This window comes from Heterodontus francisci, chromosome 31, assembly GCF_036365525.1.
Source record: "Heterodontus francisci isolate sHetFra1 chromosome 31, sHetFra1.hap1, whole genome shotgun sequence".
NCBI lineage: Eukaryota > Metazoa > Chordata > Chondrichthyes > Heterodontiformes > Heterodontidae > Heterodontus > Heterodontus francisci.
This window is the reverse complement of record NC_090401.1, coordinates 25285359-25304276: the sequence shown is the minus strand read 5'-3', so window position 1 is coordinate 25304276 and position 18918 is coordinate 25285359.

The window sequence follows — 18918 nt, the reverse complement described above, 5'->3', positions numbered from 1 at the left end:
GGTTACAGCATTTTGAATGTTTTTTTAATGCAATGATAGTTTCTGCCTCTACCATCCTCTCAGGCATTGAGTTCCAGATGCCCACAACCCTCTGGGTGAAGAAATGTCTCCTCAACTTCCCTCTCGTCCTACCATCAATTACTTTAATTCTATGCCCCCTGGTTATTGACCCTCTCTGTTAAGGGGAATAGGTCCTTCCTATCCACACTTGGTCCCTCATAATTTTATACACTTCAATTAAGTCACCTCTCCGCCTCCTCAGTTGCAAAAAAAACAATCCCAGCCTATCCAATCTTACCTCAAGCTAAAATTCTCCATTCTTGGCAACATCCCCGTAAATCTCCTCTGTACCCTCTCTAGTATGATCACATTCTTCATATAATGCGATGACCAGAACTGTACGCAGTACTGAAGCTGTGGCTTAACTAGTTTTAAGCAGTTCCAGCATATTCTCCCTACTCTTATATATTATGCCTCAGCTAATAAAGGCAAGTATCCCGTATGCCTTCATAACCATCTTATCTATCTGTGAAGTGATTCATTTTGCTAGGAAGAACATGGAGAGACAATATAAAATAAAGAGTACAACTCGAAAAGGGATGCAAGAATAGTGGAACCTGGGTTTATATGTGCATAAGTCATTGAAGGTGGCAGGACAGGTTGAGTTGCAGTCAATAAAGCATTCAGTATTCTAGGCTTTATTAATAAGGGCATAGAGTACATGAGCAAGGAGGTTATGTTGAACTTGTATAAGGCATTAGTTCGGCCTCAGCTGGAGTATTCTGGGCACCACATTTAAGGTAAGATGTGAAAGCATTGGAGAGAGTGTAGTAAAGATTCACGAGAATGGTTGCAGGGATGAGGAACTACATTTACGAAGATAGATTTGAGAATTTGGGACTGTTTTCCTTTAGTGAACGAAGGCTGAGAGGAGATTTGATTGAAGTATTCAAATCATGAAGGGTCTGGGTAGAGTAGATGTGGAGAAACTGTTCCCATTCGTGAAAGGATCAAGAACGAGAGGGCACAGATTTAAGATAATTGGCAAAAGAAGTAATGGCGACATGCGGTGGAGGCAGGTTCAATTGAGGCATTCAAAAGGGAATTAGATAGTTACCTGAAAAGGAAGAATGTTATGGGGAGTAGGCAGGGGAATGGCACTAAGTGAGTTGCTCACTCGGAGAGCGAGTGCAGACACAATGGCTGAATGGCCTCTTTCTGTGCTGTAACAATTCCATGATTCTCTGATTTTGTCCTGCTACCATCAGGGATTTGTGGACACTGATTCCAAGGTTCCTCTGTTCCTCTATACCTCTCAGAATCCTACCATTTATTGTGTATTCCTTTGCCTTGTTTGCCCTTCCCAAATGCATTACCTCATACTTCTCCAGATTGGATTCTATTTTCACTTTCCTGGCCACCTGGCCTACCTATTGATATCTTGCTGCAGTTTACAGCTTTCATCTTCACTATCAACCACACAGCCAATTTTTGTATTATCTGCAAACTTCCTAATCACAACCCCTACACTTAAGTCTAAATCAATGATACATACCACAAAAAGCAAAAGACTAGTACTGAGCCCTGCAGAACTGCACTGGAAACAATCGACCATATATCTACCTATAAGTGTTTAACTATACATCTGTCCCTCATGAGAATGGAAATGAGGGGCAATGAAAACTTAATCAGACATCTTGATTTTATTCCCTGTTTCATTACTATAGTTGGTGGGTGAACAACATACCACCTCAAACACACATTCACATGCACACACTAAACACAGAGATCCCACATATTAGCCACATGTATCTCACACAGAGGTCCCACACAAACACCTAGAGATTCCACACACAGACCACAGACACACACACAAATTACTCACACAAATCTTGCACACACAAACAGATCACACTCACATACCCCACATACATACAAATCTCATAGGCACGAAAACATCAGCCATACACAGATCTCACAAACGCACCTATCTTACAGACACACACGCGGATATCTCAAACAAACACATATCACACACGCAGTCTCACACACATCACACAAACAGATCTCACAGACGCACATACACAAATCACGCACACACACATCACACACATTTTTTGAAGAAAAAGGGTTAAAAAGAAACTTCAAGCAAACTGTGCAATTTACACCTATTCCAATAAAAACACACAGTTACCCCAGTTAGTCAGACTAGGTTGACTGCAAGCTAATTAGATCCCATCTGACTAGGATCAATCTGCTACCAGTGCAACTCGTCTTCTCAGTGGTCTCGCTTCCGATGACGTTGTACCCAGTGGACCCTTTGATTTCACTTTATACTTTAGCTGCTCTGCAACTGCCCTCATACATGATCTTTCTTAGCCATTTGATTGGTTCCCAAGGTGTGTGATCAGCTGTTGGTTTGTTATCTTATTCCCAAATTGTCTTCCATTGGCTTAGCCACATAATGACTTCTTCCTGTCCCGCTGTGACTACCTATCTGGTTTCAAGCAGCCTCTTCTGATTTCAACCAATTGTTGTGGCTAACAGTTCTATTCAATTCAGTGATATCACTGCAATTAACAAGTGTTGATGTAATTAGCAAGTATCGCTGTATCGCTCCCACCCAGTTTCCATATAACAAACACTGCTCTCAGCTTGTAGCTAGTCCGTAAACCCTTTCCTTACAGCACACAAGGATTAATTAGTAGAAATATAAAAACGTTTCATCATAATAATGGAACCTATAAAGAGCCACCTCAGGATGTAGCCTGTAGAACTTAACTTAGCTCCTGAAATGGTTTATATGTGATGTGACATATGTGGTAGGTTATGTTGTGTTTTGTTTATTTTTGTTAAAAATAAGTTCTTGGGTAACATTGATAAGTCTCAAATATTGCCCATCCCTGCTTGCCCCAAGGGCATTAAAAGTCAGCCATGCAGTGTAGGACTGGAATCACATGGAGGCCAGACTGGCAAGTTCCCCTTCCTGAAGGACATCGGTGAATCAGTTGAGGTTTTATGACAACCCAGCAGATTTTGTAGTCATTGCCTGGTGCCAGCCCAGAAATTACAAGATTTATTGAATTCAGTTTTAAAACTTCCTATGTGAGAGTTTGTAGTTCCAATTTCTGGAGCGTTAACCCAGTGCCATTACCACTAGACTACTATGGTTTTATTATATATATTGTAAGGATCCAAGGAACGATTTATACAAAATCTCAATTACTAAATTCTTGACAGGCTAACGAATTTTTACATCTCTTTACATTTATAGCTAATTTCTTAACATTTTGGGATGATTTTTGTGTTATGAAGGTGAGAAACATTCTGTTACTTCTCTTTTAATCTCAGTGTCATGTATAGAGTAAACCCATACAATTACTCCAGAGACAGAGTAAAACACACCCTATCTTGCCAAGAGAGTGTGGGAAAATGGCGCACTGACACGGAACACAAAAGTCCGAGTGTATCAGGCCTGTGTCCTCAGTACCTTGCTCTATGGCAGCGAGGCCTGGACAACGTATGCCAGCCAAGAGCGACGTCTCAATTCATTCCATCTTCGCTGCCTCCGGAGAATACTTGGCATCAGGTGGCAGGACCGTATCTCCAACACCGAAGTCCTCGAGGCAGCCAACATCCCCAGCTTGTACACACTACTGAGTCAGCGGCGCTTGAGATGACTTGGCCATGTGAGCCGCATGGAAGATGGCAGGATCCCCAAAGACACATTGTACAGCGAGCTCGCCACTGGTATTAGACCCACCGGCCGTCCACGTCTCCGCTTTAAAGACGTCTGCAAACGCGACATGAAATCCTGTGACATTGATCACAAGTCGTGGGAGTCAGTTGCCAGTGTTCGCCAGAGCTGGCGGGCAGCCATAAAGACAGGGCTAAAATGTGGCGAGTCGAAGAGACTTAGTAGTTGGCAGGAAAAAAGACAGAGGCGCAAGGGGAGAGCCAACTGTGCAACAGCCCCGACAAACAAATTTCTCTGCAGCACCTGTGGAAGAGCCTGTCACTCTAGAATTGGCCTTTATAGCCACTCCAGGCGCTGCTTCACAAACCACTGACCACCTCCAGGCGCGTATCCATTGTCTCTCGAGATAAGGAGGCCCAAAAGAAAAAAAAGAAAGAATCTCACCATAACAATGTGCCTTAGCCCCCAACCTCAAAGGACTGCACGTATATGATATTGCAATTTACCAAATTAGCCATATGCTAATTGGAACAAATTATAGACAGTTTTTCTGCTCTGCCATCAAACCCACTAGAATCGGCCTTAAGACTACCCTACACCCTTTCCTGCAGGACTTTGTAAGCTGGCAGAGAATGGAGAATGCCATCCATCTGTTTGGACTGGAATTCAAACCCAGCTGCCAGAGGTAAAAGGATTGTGTTTTGGCCATTGTATTACACAGTCTTTGAACTTCTTACCTGTATTTAACTAGTGGCTAAATAACTCAGAGTGGCACATTTTTCCACAGAAGCATTAAATGGGAGATATCTGGGTTTATACCTGAGCTGTCCCTGTGCACCTCCAAGTGGTTACTAACAGAATATTATCCCAATGTCAGTCAAGAAAATAGTGTGTGGTGCAGGGAAGCTTCACATCCTAAGAGGAGAGAATAACAAGTGAAGGAAGCAAGGAAATGTCATTCAGTTCATAACCCATATATAACTAGCACATTTATTTTGATTTCAGTTGCAGAATATTCCTCTGTTTATCATTTTCTCTGGGAAAGGATTCCCTTTATGCTTTGAGATACACATTAATTATGCCGTCTTAGACATTTCAAGATTTGTTAAATAAAATAATTAAATAAATGAGCACCTGACCCTGTGACATTCAGTGTGGATGTGCTGGATGAAAAAACTTTCGCAGCACGATTTCCCACATTACAACAGTAACTACATTTCAGAAGTAGTTCATTGGCTTTGAGTCATCCTGAGATTGTTAATGCATAAAAGCAAGTGTTTCTTTTCTCAAAGAGAAAGGATTCTTCCAGTGGCCTTGACAATATTTATACCTCACCAGCACCTTCAAATCAGAACTCATCATTTTTGTTCTTGCAATTTGTGGGATCTTGCTGCGTGCATACCAACATACAAATTAGGAGCAGAAGTAGGCCATTCGGCCCCTCGAGCCTGCTCTGCCATTCAATAATATGGCTGATCTGTTTGTGTTTTGACGTCCACACTCCAATCAACCCCTGATAACCTTTGATCCCCTTGCCAACAATAATCTATCTACCTCCGCCTTAAAAATATTCAATTACCCTGCCTCTACTGCCTTCTGAGGCAAAGAGTTCCAAAGTCACACAACACTCTGAGAGAAAAATTTTCTCCTCATCTTTGTCCTAAAAGGGTAACCCCCTAATTTTAAAACAATGCCCCCCTAGTTCTGGACTCGCCCACAAGAGGAAACATCCCTTCCACATTCACCTTGTCAAGACCGTTCAGGATCTTATATACTTCCATCAAGCCTCCCCTCGCTCTTCTAAACTCCAGTGAAAACAAGCCCAGTCTGTCCAGCCTTTCGTCATAAGACAACCTGCTCATTCCAGGTATCAATCTAATAAACCTCCTCTGAACCGCCTCCAACGCATTCACATCCTTCCTTAAATAAGGAGACCAAAGCTGCACACAGCATTCGAGAGGTGAGCTCACCAATGCCCTGTTTAACGAAAGCATAGTATCCTTACTTTTATTTTCAATTCCTCTCATAATAAAGGATAACATTTCTCATGGAACTGTAATTATTTTTCTCCTCAGATTAAAACAGTGCATCTTTAAGACAAGGAAAGAAGTTTTGGATTTCAGAGACACAGGGCAGAATTTTACCCTCTGTGGACAGGAGTCCTCAGCCCTTTAATCGGTCTGAGGCAGGACTTCCACCTCATTGAGGCAGGAAGCCTAATGGAACTGCCGGACAATCATCGGGCGGGCAGCTCGTAGTCCCAGCAGCGTCACTGGGAGCGACGGCCACTGTTGGGACTGCAACTCAGCTGATGACAGTAGATGTCGGGGAGCCCCGGAGAACTGGTAAGTTTTTGGGGCCTCACCAGGGGCAATCAGTCGGGCCTCGGCGAGGCAAGGTGGTCTATTGGAGGGGATGGGGGTGCATGTTGGGTGTTGAGGGTGGTTGGAGCATCGGGGGCGGCCTTCTGTCGATCACAGGGTGCCTGATCATGAGGTCCTCCCCCCAGACCATCAGAAAGCCACCTGCTTTTGTCAGGCAGCTTCTCTTGTACCTGGGTCATCCGACCCGCCAAGGGTAAAATCCCCATGGCAGCGGGAAGAGGCCCTTGTGGCCACCGTGTGTAAAGTGGCGGCAGAAGTGGGAGCAGGTTGGGAAGGGCCCCCCGAACATCTCGCTCCATTTTACGACCCCCCCCCCCCCCCCCCGCAACATTCCCACTCTTTCGGGGGGGGGGGGGGCCTAAAATTCAGCCAACTGTGTGCCAGCTACACTTGTTACCCTTGGCCACAGCAGGAGAGAGAGGTCACATGGTACAATGTTTTGATTTGACTGAGTGTAAAACTGGCAAAAACCAGTCTGAACCAGTTTGTTTTGAGAGACTCTCCAGCAAGGTGTGCTACTGAAGAGCTGTCTATTTTCTCTAGGCAAAAATTCTACAGGGAGCTTCAGGCTTGGTTAATTGCCTGTTGAGGAGGATAAAATGCCCTTTCTTTTAAGAGACCGTTTGCATTGCTGAAGGTAGTAAAACGCCTTTCATTAACTGCTTCAATTATTTGCTTCAAGATTGAATCTCTCTTGACTGATTGTATTTTTCTGGAATTTGCCAGTGTTTGATGCCTGCTGCAGCCAAAGTGTTTTGAATGTCTATCAAGAACAAACAATTTCATCAAATCCACACAGAGACATCAAGTGGCCTTTGATTGTTTTCACATTAGAATACCTCATCCATCAGGATCATAACCCACAAAGACTTATTTATTTGTTTATTCTTAAGAAACAGCGAATTCTTTAAAAACACCACTTTTGAATCCGGTTAACCGTGATTTTTGAGTGTATGTGTGTGAAGGGGGAAGTAAGGCTACAATACGAAGTTATAAAGTCTTTAGACATAGGTTTATCTTAATAGCGTTTAAGATTTAGCTTTAATAAATAGTTAATTTGTTGTTGTCTAAAGATACCTGTTTTGGTCTGTTTTATTCCAGAGTGTTTAATTTGGCTGTTTTCCAGTTGGGTGGGAAAACCTTAATAATATGCTCCAACCTGTGGAGTGGCAGGACTGAATTGACAGTGCATTGCTCCTGCCGCAGTCATAACATATTAATTGGGGGCTTGTGTTTGGCATCATATTAATTGCTTTAACTAAGAATAAACTAAAAGAATTGGTGGCAAAATTGGGGTTAGTATTGAAATCGGGTGCCAAAAAGCAGTGATAATTGACTTAATAGCCCAACATCTGGAATTATAAGAAGAAGAAGATGAGGAACAAGAAGGTAAAAAGTCAGAGAGTGATGTAGTGGAATTAGCCAAAATTCAGTTGGGAATGAAAAAACTTAGGCTTCAACAGGAAACAGAAAAAGAAATAGCAAAAAGAAAACTTGAGGCTGAAAAACAATTAAGAAAACCTGAACTTGAAAAAGAGGAAAGGGAGAAAGAGAGGGAATTTAGGTTAAGAGAGATGGAACTAAGACAAAGGGGTGGTTTTGACTCTAGTGAAAATTCGGGTCAGGAAGAATTTGAATTCAGCCCAGGACCCAGTGAGAAGTTGTGTAAATTTATACAAGCTCATCCTAAGTTTGAGGGAAGGGACATGGAGGAATTTTTCATATCTTTTGAAAAAATAGTCAAGCAGATGAAATGGCCGAATGAAAGCTGGACACTGCTTATGCAAAGCAGCTTGGTAGGCAGGGCTCATGAAGTTTATGCCAAGCTTCCTGAAGAGGCTTCTGCAGATTATGAGATGGCAAAAAAGGCTATTCTCTCTGTGTATGAGTTAGTCCCTGAAGCTTACCATCAGAAGTTTCGGAACTTATGGAGATTGGCTGGGCAGACGTATGTAGAATTTGAGAGGGTGAAGCAAATTAATTTTGACCGTTGAATACGGACATTAAAGAAGGGAAACACATATGAGAACCTTCGAGAGTTGATTCTCTTGGAAGAGTTTAAAAATTCAATTTATTCAGTAGTGAGGACATGTGTAGATAGCCTGAAAATTTTGAAAGCTAGGCAAGCAACGAAAATTGCTGATGCTTTTGAGCTTCTGAATAAGCCAAAACCTTTTGTCCATCACCGCCATAAACCCAAGAAGGATAGAAAGTGGGAGAGTGAAAGGAAGGCAAGTAGCCGTGGACAAGAAGAAACAGCAGGGAATGCCCCAGGATTACCTCCTCAGGTCAGAAAGGAAGATGCAGAGGGTAGAAATGAGGTTAGCAAGCCAAAATGTTATCATTGCCACAAAACAGGTCATCTTCGTTCAGAATGCTGGAAATTGCAAGGTAAACCCATAGGACTTGTTGAGGTGCGCAAAGCTAATGCAAAGGAAAAGACTCTGACTGAGAGTATAGCAGACCAGGCTATAGCTTTAATGGCAGCTGTAAAACCAGATACATAAACTGAAGTGAGTATAGAGGTTACGAATAAGATACCCAAAAGTTATAATGAATTTCTTTCAACGGGGAAAGTAACTCCATATCTTTTAAGTGAGGCAGGAAAACCTATCATTATACTCAGGGATACAGGAGCAACCCAAATACTCTTGCTGGGGAAAGATATAACGTTTCCACCAGAGAGCACCTTGAATGCTAAAGTTTAGATAATGGAGTTGGCAGGGAGTATATACCCATGCCTTTATATAAAGTATGCCTAGAGAGTGACTTAATATCTGGATGGTAACTGTAGGAGTTGTCCACAGTTTGCCAGTAGAGGGAAATGATCTACTCCTAGGAAATGATTTAGCCAGATCAAAAGTATCAATTTCTCCTATAATTACAGAGGAACCAAGTGAAGTTAGGAAATGGAACAATTACAGGAACAGGTTACCGAGCAATGGAGAAACAGGATCCATTGTCGGAGGTAAAAGTGGCACCACAAACAGATAGCCAAGTATATGAAATCTTATTTGAGGATTTAGAAATTCCAAATGAGATGTTTAACAGATCTTCTATCATTGCAGCACAGCAAGTTGATCCAGAGATATATTGAATAGCACAGATGGCTCTGAGAGAACCTGAGCCGAAAGTAGTTCCAGAAGGCACTATTATAAGGCAAACGGGGTTTTGAGGAGGAAATGGAGACCGCCTCATTGACCTGCAGATGAAGAGTGGACAGTTGTTGAACAGATAGTGGTACCACCTAAATATTGCTAGGGATTATTAAGGTTAGCACATCACATTCCTTTTGCAGGACATAGGGGAATTCTGAAGACCAAATCACATATAAACCAACATTATTACTGGCCAGGTCTTACAAAGGATGTAAGACAATTTTGTAGAACATGCCATACATGCCAGATGATGGGAAAATCACAACCTACCATAAAACCGGCACCACTAGTTCCCACACCAGTGATTGAAGTACCATATAGCAGGGTATTGGTAGACTGCATAGGACCCTTGCCAAAAACAAAAGTGGGACATCAATGCATACTTGCTATCATGGATATGGCTACTTAATTTCCAGACGCCATTCCTTTGAGGACAATTACTTTTTAAATAGTAGTAGAAAAGTTAACCCAATTCTTTACGAGATATGGGTTACTACTTGAAGTTCAATCGGATCAAGGTTCTAATTTCATGTCTAAGATATTTCAAGAAATCCTGGGCAATTTGGGTTTTGGACAGTTGAAAGCTTCAGCATATCACCCACAGTCACAGGGAGCTTTAGAGAGATACCACCAAACTCTCAAAACAATGATTAGAACATACTGTCCTGAATATCCGCATGACTGGGATAAAGGACTAGACTTTCTTTTATTTGCCACCAGAGACTCACCGAATGAGTCTACAGGCTTCAGTCCTTTCGAATTGGTTTACGGACATGAAGTAAAATGTCCTCTAAAACTCATAAAAGACAGACTCTTGGAACAAAAGAATGAATCTTCGATATTGGACTATGTATCTATGTTCCGGGAAAGACTCATGAAAGCTTGCGGTGTGGCTCAGGCACACCTTAAAGCATCCCAAGCCGATATGAAAAAATGGGCAGACAACAGTGGCAAAAGCCACAATTTTCAACCAGGGGATGAAGTATTGGTGTTGTTACTGTTACAGGGAGAACCAATAAAAACACGGTCCAGTGGCCCATATAGAGTGATCAAAAGAGTAGGTAAGGTAGAGTACTTGATTGACACCCCTGATCGCCAGAAGAACCGGTTGTGTCACATCAATATGTTAAAGCAACATTATCACAGGGAGGAGGATAAGAGAGTACAGGTATGCCAGGTAATCGGGATTGTTGAGAAGAAAAAGGATAGTGAGGATGAGGCAGAAGGAGGCCTAGACAATTCTCAGATAGAACCTTCAACTATCACATTAGCGAATACAAAATGGCTAGGAAAATTGGACAACATGCTTTTGCACTTAGAGGTGAATCAACGAGAAGACCTAACCAGGCTTTTCACAATATTTCGAAGAATTTGTAGGGATAAGCCGGGATGTACAACCTTAGCCACACACCATTCCTTTAAAACAAACCTTACTGCTTAAGTCCAGACAAACAGGCCCAAGTAAAAGCAGAGATCCATTACGTGCTGGAAAACAATTTGATCGAACCTAGTCAAAGTAGCTGGAGTTCACCAATAGTTTTAGTACCTAAACCTGACTGGTCAACCCGGTTTTGTATAGACTACAGAAAAGTCAATGCGGTAACGAAGGCAGAATCCTACCCAATTCTGCATTTAGAAGACTGTATCAACTGAATAGGCAGCGCTTAGTTTCTTACCAAGATTGACTTGTTAAAGAGATACTGGCAAGTTCCTTTGACTCCTTGAGCCAAGGAGATATCAGCTTTTGTAACACCTGACGGTCTTTATCTGTGCTGGGTGGTGCCATTCGGGCTAAAAAATGCCCCAGCCACTTTTCAAAGATTAATGAATCAGGTGGTAGCCAGTGTTCCCAACTGTGTAGTGTATCTCGATGATGTACTAATACACAGTAACACTTGGCAAGAACACTTAAACAAGCTAAAAATTCTGTTTATAAAGTTACAAGCCGTGGACTTCGTGATAAATCTGGAAAAAAGTGAATTCAGAAAAGCAAGAGTAAATTACCCGGACACATCGTGGGGCAAGGACAGGTATTGCCAAAAATGGCAAAGGTACAAGTGTTAGTGGAGTTCCCTATCCCTAAATCTAAATGTCAGATAATGAGATTTTTGGGATGTGCGATTTTATACAGGAAATTTGTATGGAATTTTAGTACTGTGGTTGCTCCATTAACCGATTTGCTCCAATATATAAAAAACAAAGTAGTATGGTCAGATGAATGCCAGGCAATCCTAACAAATGAACCAGTGTTGGCTGCTCCAAATTTTGCTAAACCCTTTAAAATAGCGATTGATGCAAGCGACCTTGGGGTTGGTGCAGTCCTATTGCAGGATGACAAATCGGGCATAGAGAAGCCAGTAGGGACTTTTCAAGAAAGTTAAATTGCCATCAGAAAAAGTATTCCACTGTGGAAAAAGAAACATTAGAACTTTTGCTGGCTCTCAAACATTTCAAAGTATATGTCCGCCAAGACTATAAAGAAATACTCATATAAACTGACCTTAACGCATTAACATTTGTGGAAAAACTTAAATACCAAAATGCTAGAATATTTAGATGGAGTTTATTGTTACAGCCTTGTAATTTGAAAATTGTACATATTTTGGGGGAAAACATGTTATCGCCAATGCTTTGTCATGAATTTAATCATATTAAGTTATATGGATGGCGATGGTATTAAGAAAATGCTGTAAATTATCAGTAGAGTGAATGCTGCGTGAATCTGAGAAAATGTTAGTGTTTTTCCCATTTTTTTTTTGCATTGTAATGAAATGCATTTTTTTAAGAATGGCATTTCATCTAGCCAAGGGCAGAGGTGTCACGGAACTGTAATTTATTTTCTGCTCAGATTAAAACAGTGTGCCTTCAAGACTCTGTTAAAAACAGTGAACCTTTAAGACAGGAAGAGAAGTTTTGGATTTCTGAGACACAGTGTGCCAGTTGCACTTGTTACCCTAAGCCACAGCAAGGGAGAGTGGTCATATGGTACAATGTTTCAATTTGACTGTGTGTAAAACTGGCAAAATCTTGTCTGAACCGGTTTGTTTTGAGAGACTGTCCAGCAAGGTGTGCTACTGAAGAGGTGTCTATTTTCTCTCAGCAAAAATTCTACAGGGAGCTATGGGCCGAGTTGATTGCCTGTTGAGGAGGGGAAAAAGCCCTTTCTTTGAAGAGACCATTTGTATTGCTGAAGATAGCAAAACTCCTTTTCTTTACTTCCAAGCCAAGAATTATTTGCTTCAAGATTAAATCTCTCTTGACTGTATTTTTCTGGAATTTGCCGGTGTTTGATACCTGCTGCAGCTGGAGTGTTTTGAATGCCTATTAAGAACAGATAATTTCATCAAATCCATGTGGAGACTTTCACTGGCCTTTGATTATTTTCACATTGGAATACCTCATCCATCAAGAACATAACCCACAAAGACTTACTTATTTGTTTATTCTTAAGAAACAGCTAATTCTTTAAAAACACCACTTTTGAAACCTTGATTTTTGAGTGTATGTGTGTTAATGGGGAAGTTAGGCTAAAATAAGAAGTTATAAGGTCTTTAGACATAGGTTTATCTTAATAGTGTTTAAGATTTGGCTTTAATAAATAGTTAATTTGTTGTTGTCTAAAGATACCTGTTTTGGTCTGTTTTATTCCAGGGATTACTAGAGTGTTTGATTTGGCTGTTTTTGGTTTAATAATAAGCTGTGACCTGTGGAGTGACGGGACTGAATTGACAGTGTGTTGCTCCCGCCGCGCTTGTAACACATTCCATTAGCCTTCTTTATTACTTGATGTACCTGCATACTTACTTTTTGTGACTCATGCACTAGAACATCTAGATCCCTCTGCACCTCGGAATTCTGCAGTCATTCTTCATTTAAGTAATACTCTGCTTTTTTACTCTTCCTGCCAAAGTGAACAACTTCATATTTTCCCACATTATACTCCATATGCCAGATTTTTGCCCACTGACGCAACCTATCTATAATCAGTCTGCAACCTCCTTATGTCCTCTTCACAACATACTTTCCTAGCTATCTCTGTGTCATCTGCAAATTTAACTAACATGACATCGCTCCCCTCATCTAAATCCTTGATAAAAATTGTAAAAAGTTGAAGCCCCAGCGGGATTCCATTTGTCACATCCTGCCAATCAAAAATATGCAGACTCTCTGTTTTCTGAAGCCAGCCAATCTTCTATCCATGCTAATATGTTACCCCCTACACCATGAGCTCCTACTTTGCGTAATAACCTTTTATGTGGCACCTTGTCAATTGCCTTCTGGAAATCCAAGTACAGTATGTCAACGAGCTCCCCGTTATTTACAGTGCATGTTACTCCTTCAAAGAACTCCAATAAATTGGTAAACATGATTTCCCTTTCACAAAACCGATATTTGCCACTTACCTTGAGTTTTTCTAAGTGCACAGCTATAGACTCCTTAATGATAATCATTAGCTGCTACATTGGCCCAGATAACAACAATAACTACACTTCAAAAGTGTTTAATTTGCTGTAAAACACTTTTGGCTCAGACTTTTTGGATGACTTTAGGTTGTGAACGGCCATGAATGCAAGTTTTCTTTATTTCTTCATGTGTGATGTGACCTGGGACCATTTGAAACCTAATGATGTCATATTTGAATTCTATGCTGTCTTTACAAAAAGAAATGCTCAATAAGAATAATTCAATAACTTTTGTTACGACCAAGTGAGAAAGAGTCTGGGGGTTCCTTCTCAGCCTCTGCCTGGTTTAACTGTAACAGGGTTTAATTTTAAAAACACCGTGTTGTTAGCTTCCCCTCATTGAATCCTTGTTCACTGCTCCAATTGTAAGGCAAAGAAATCAATTCAGACAGCTTTTCTTAGATTCTAAACAAGAAAGGTAGAAGTTTATTAATCTTAAACTCTAATCCAGTTACCGACTACGAATATGACCATGCTAGCATGCAAACGCGATAAACACACGCCCAGAAAGAGACAGAAAAGTAGAAAAGAATAAAGGGGAAAAGTTTGAGGCAATAGATCGGTTTCTATTTTACTGTTCTTTGAGTTTGCTGTGAAGTCTTTGGTTGCCGGTCAGACTTGCAATTTGTTGGGGCCCAGTGCACGCTTCAACTTGTTTTGAGGTCAGAGTCTTTTCTCTCTTGAGGCTTACATGTCTTCCGTGGGTCCAGTGGTTTGGGAGAAAGCGAGAGAGAAAAAGAGAGAGAGGCTTCCTTGCTCCATGTCCCAGTTCAAACAGCCTTCTGTCTTTTTCTCTGTGGTACAATTCAAAAAACCCTAGGTTGCCCAGCAGGTTAGTCATGTGACTAGCTGATTTGATCACTTATGCTTGTGGATTCTGCCATCTTGGCAGTCATCCTGGAATGTGAGTGTCCTCACCGTTAATGTCTGGTGATCACAGCCCATTTTGGGTTAAGTGGACCAGGGAATAGTCCTTTGTCCCTCCAAGCACTGTCTGTTAGTATGCAAATGTTTTTCCAGCCAAGTGTCTGGTGGTTTTTTTTAACAAGTCCTTTCTTCACTCCAGCAACAGTTTAAAATCAATGTTCATATGACAAAATTAACATGCCGCATTCTTGGCAGGTGGGAGTCTGCATGACACTTTAAAGAGCTGCACTATATAGAGTCATTGAGTCACTTACGGCACAGAAGGCCATTCGGCCCATCGAGTCCATACCTTCTCTCCACAGAGCTATCCAGTCAGTCCCACTTGCTGTGACGATTCCCGTACCCATGCAAGTCTATTTCTCTTTGGTGGCCATCCAACTTCCTCTTGAAGTCATTGACCTTCTCCGCTTCCACCACCCTTGTGGGCAGGGAGTTCCAGGACATTACCACCCTCTGCGTAAATTTTTTTTATATGTTTTAGGTTTTAGAAAACATTTTTAACAAATATTTGAAGGCTCCACAGGGAGGTTGTTTAGAAGATCACTCAAGAAATTGATCCTTGAGATAATGAGGGCATGGACTAGGTTCACTGTAGTAGGATGGGCGAGAGGTAGGAGTAGAGGCAGGCAATGCTTGGATCATGGCAGAGAGCAGTTTTAGTTATGGAGATGATGTAGGAGAGGAAGCCAGGCTTAGAGTCAAGCAGTAAGCCAAGATTCTGCACTTCCTGGCTTAACTACAAAGGTGAATAGAATCAAGATCAGAGACACATGGATGCTGGCATGAGTCAAAGATGGCTTTAGTTTTTCCAATAATAAACTGTAGGAAATTTTCATTCATGGAGCTCTTGGTGGCAGACAATGAGTTGAAGATAATAGCAACAGCAGTATATGACAGCTGGATATTGGTTTAAGCTATCATGTTGGTATACTTAACATTATCCTTTCAGACCTCTCAAAGGTAGCTATATTCCACAGCACTATGCACCTCAAGCTTGCTCTCTGTTGCTGGCTCGTGACTCTGGCCAGAACTCTCCCCTCACCTGCAACCGTAAAGCCAACCTGTAGTCCGAACCAGATCTCTTCCCCCACTTGCCAGCCACCACCTGCTGGCGGTGCAGTCCTAGTCCTTAGGCTTCAGTTGTGGCAAATGCTTCCCCACCATCATAAATTGCAGATTGCAGCTCAGGTCCTTCCAGCCATAAAAGCAACCACACCACACCAAACTGCTTTTCAGTGCCTGGCCAGGTCCTTTCCCCAACCAGCACTGTCCCTACAAAAAATGTACCTCTTTGGCAGCTCCCTTCCCTATCTGACCAATTCCCAACAAACACAGCGAAAAAACACAGCCTGCAGCCTCAGAGGCTCTATCCTCTACCGTGCCTGGTACCTACCACCACCCACCCAAAAGGGAAAAAGGAAAGAGGAGAGACAGGGAAACAGCAACACAAAGGCGACCGAGACAGGTACAAAGGAACGTATCTCCCAACATAGCAATGTCCATGGAAGATCCACTAGTGATGTAATAAAAGTCTTATGCGTGGGATGTTGCATTATACTTGGTGTAATATTTCCTTAATGCTTCTCAGCAACACTCCTTAGTCACACTTAATAATTATCAAATTTATTCTATGACGCCTGGTTTTGGGTCACTTTTTCTTTGTGACTTATTCCAGAAGGCTGCCTCTGAGATCTTCCACATTCTCAGCTGCTGCAACAGACCATGGAGAAATAGGCAAAAACAAATCAAGAACGATAAATATCTCAAAGTTAACTGTAAACGAAGGAAAGTTTCAACTTTTTAAATTCAGATTCTTCCAGTCAGAATAATTGACATTGCTCTCAGATTTATTTCACACAGGTGAAACGTGTGCTTTGGATCCCTCTCCTTAAGAATATTGCTGGTCCCGCAAGGTGTCCCAATTGTCAATTAACCTGCCAATCAAAAAAAGCTAGGCTTCTGGTTTGCAGCTTGGCTGCCCAGCATTCATTTCAAAAATCTTCAATGATTAAACCTTAATGTGACGCAAACCTACATTCTATTTTAAATAGTGTTACAACCAGGTGAGAAAGCGGTCTAGGGTCCCTTTCAGCCTTCGCCTGGTCTTACCGTAACAGGGTCTAATTTTTAAAACACCATGTTTTTAGCTCCCCCTTGGTGGATCCTTGTTCACTGCTTTCCAATTATAAGGCAAAGAAATCAGCACAAACAAGGCTTTCTTAGGTTTAAAGAAGAAAGGTTGAAATTTATTAAACTTAAAACTCTAATTCGGTTAACGCCTAAGGATACACAACGTGCCCACTCTAGCATGCATACGTGATGCACACATGCAGATACAGAAAAAAGCAGAAGAAAAATAAAGTGGAAATGTTTGAGGCAATCTCTGAAGAGGGTTTTTGTTACGGTGCTTCGAGCTCACTGTAGAGTCCTTGATTGTACGTAGATCTTGCTTTTCATTGGGGTCCAGTATTCTTCTTATCCCTTGCTCGCTGTAGACTTTTCTCTCTTGGGGTTCATGTGTCTTCAGTGGATTTGGAGTTCTGTGAGAAAGAGATGGAAGCAGATTGGAGAGGCTGTGGCGAGCCAGTCAGGAGAGGTCTTTTCAGTCCAGGAGCAAACAGACACTCTGAGTTCAAAAACTCTGTGACTAGTTCAAAAAACCCTGGACCAGCCCGTTTGTCATGTGACCAGCTGGTTTAACCAGTTTGTGGATTGTTTCACTTTAGCAGTCTCTGGAATGCTCCTCTTACACACAATATCTGGTGATCAAAGTCCATTTTAGGATAAAATGAGGGTGGTGAGTGCCTGGAACTTGCTGCCGGGAGAGGTGATGGAAGCAGGTACAATAATGACGTTTAAGAGGCATCTTGACAAATACATGAATAGGATGGGAATAGAGGGATACGGTCCCCGGAAATGCAGAAGGTTTTAGTTTAGGCAGGCATCAAGATCAGCGCAGGCTTGGAGGGCCGAATGGCCTGTTCCTGTGCTGTCCTGTTCTTTGTTCTGTGATAAGTGGATAAGGGAAGTAACCTCTCCCGTCCCTCTTGGTATGTAAATGTCTTCCAGCCAAGTGTCTGCTAGCCCTTGTAACAGGCCTTCTCTTCTTCCCTGCAACAATTTGAAATTTAAAGTCCATATAGTGAAATTAATATGCCTTATTCTTGGCAGGTGGGGGTCTAGCATGGCAATGGTATAATGTTCCTATCTTTAAAATGGTGCATCTTCTCACTCACTATGAGCAGTGCCATTACTATTTCTTTTTTTTATTTAAGAACACTAAAACAGCATTGCTCCTACTCTAACAGTCACCTTTTACAAGATTGAGAAGATGGAAGCTTTGTATGACTGAACCTTTTATATAGGAAAGCCCCAGTAAGATTATGCAGGTGAAATGCTCATTGGTGTTTCTGATACTTCAGGTAATCTGGAGGAAGAAAACACTAAGGCAGAGTTAAAAACAAATTATAAAAATATATTTTTTTTGATTTGATTTAGAGATACAGCACTGAAACAGGCCCTTTAGCCCACCGAGTCTGTGCCGACCATTAACCACCCATTTATACTAATCCTACACTAATCCCATATCCCTACCACATCCTCACCTGTCCCTATATTCCCCTACCACCTACCTATACTAGGGGCAATTTATAATGGCCAATTTACCTATCAACCGAGGAAACCGGAGCACCCGTGGGAGGAAACCCACGCAGACACAGGGAGAACTTGCAATCTCCACACAGGCAGTACCCAGAATTGAACCCGGGTTGCTGGAGCTGTGAGGCTGCGGTGCTAACCACTGCGCCACTGTGCTGCCCACATTTTTAAATCAACCCATTTGCTACCTTGTGTAAATTATGTTTTTTGGATTTTTTAATGCAATTTATTCCATCCTCTGCGTATATATTGCTCAATAAAGCACATGTATGTCAGCTGTGGCTCAGTGGATAGAACTCTTCCGACTCAGAAGGCTGTGGATTCAAATCTAACTCAAATCTGATGTTCCAGGCAAGTGCTGAGCTTGTCAGATACGCTGTCTTTTAGCTGAGACTTTAAACCGAGGCCACACTTCTCTCTCAGGTGGATGTAGAAGATCCCTTGGAACTATTTCAAAGAAGAGCAGGGGAGTTATCCCTGATCTCATGGTCAACATTTTTCCTCAATCAACATCTCTGAACAGATTATCTGGCCATTATCACATTGCTGTTTGTGGGAGCTTGCTCTGCACACATTGGCTGCTGTGTTTCCTGCAGCAGTGACTACACTTCAAAAAAAGTAGTTCATCGGTC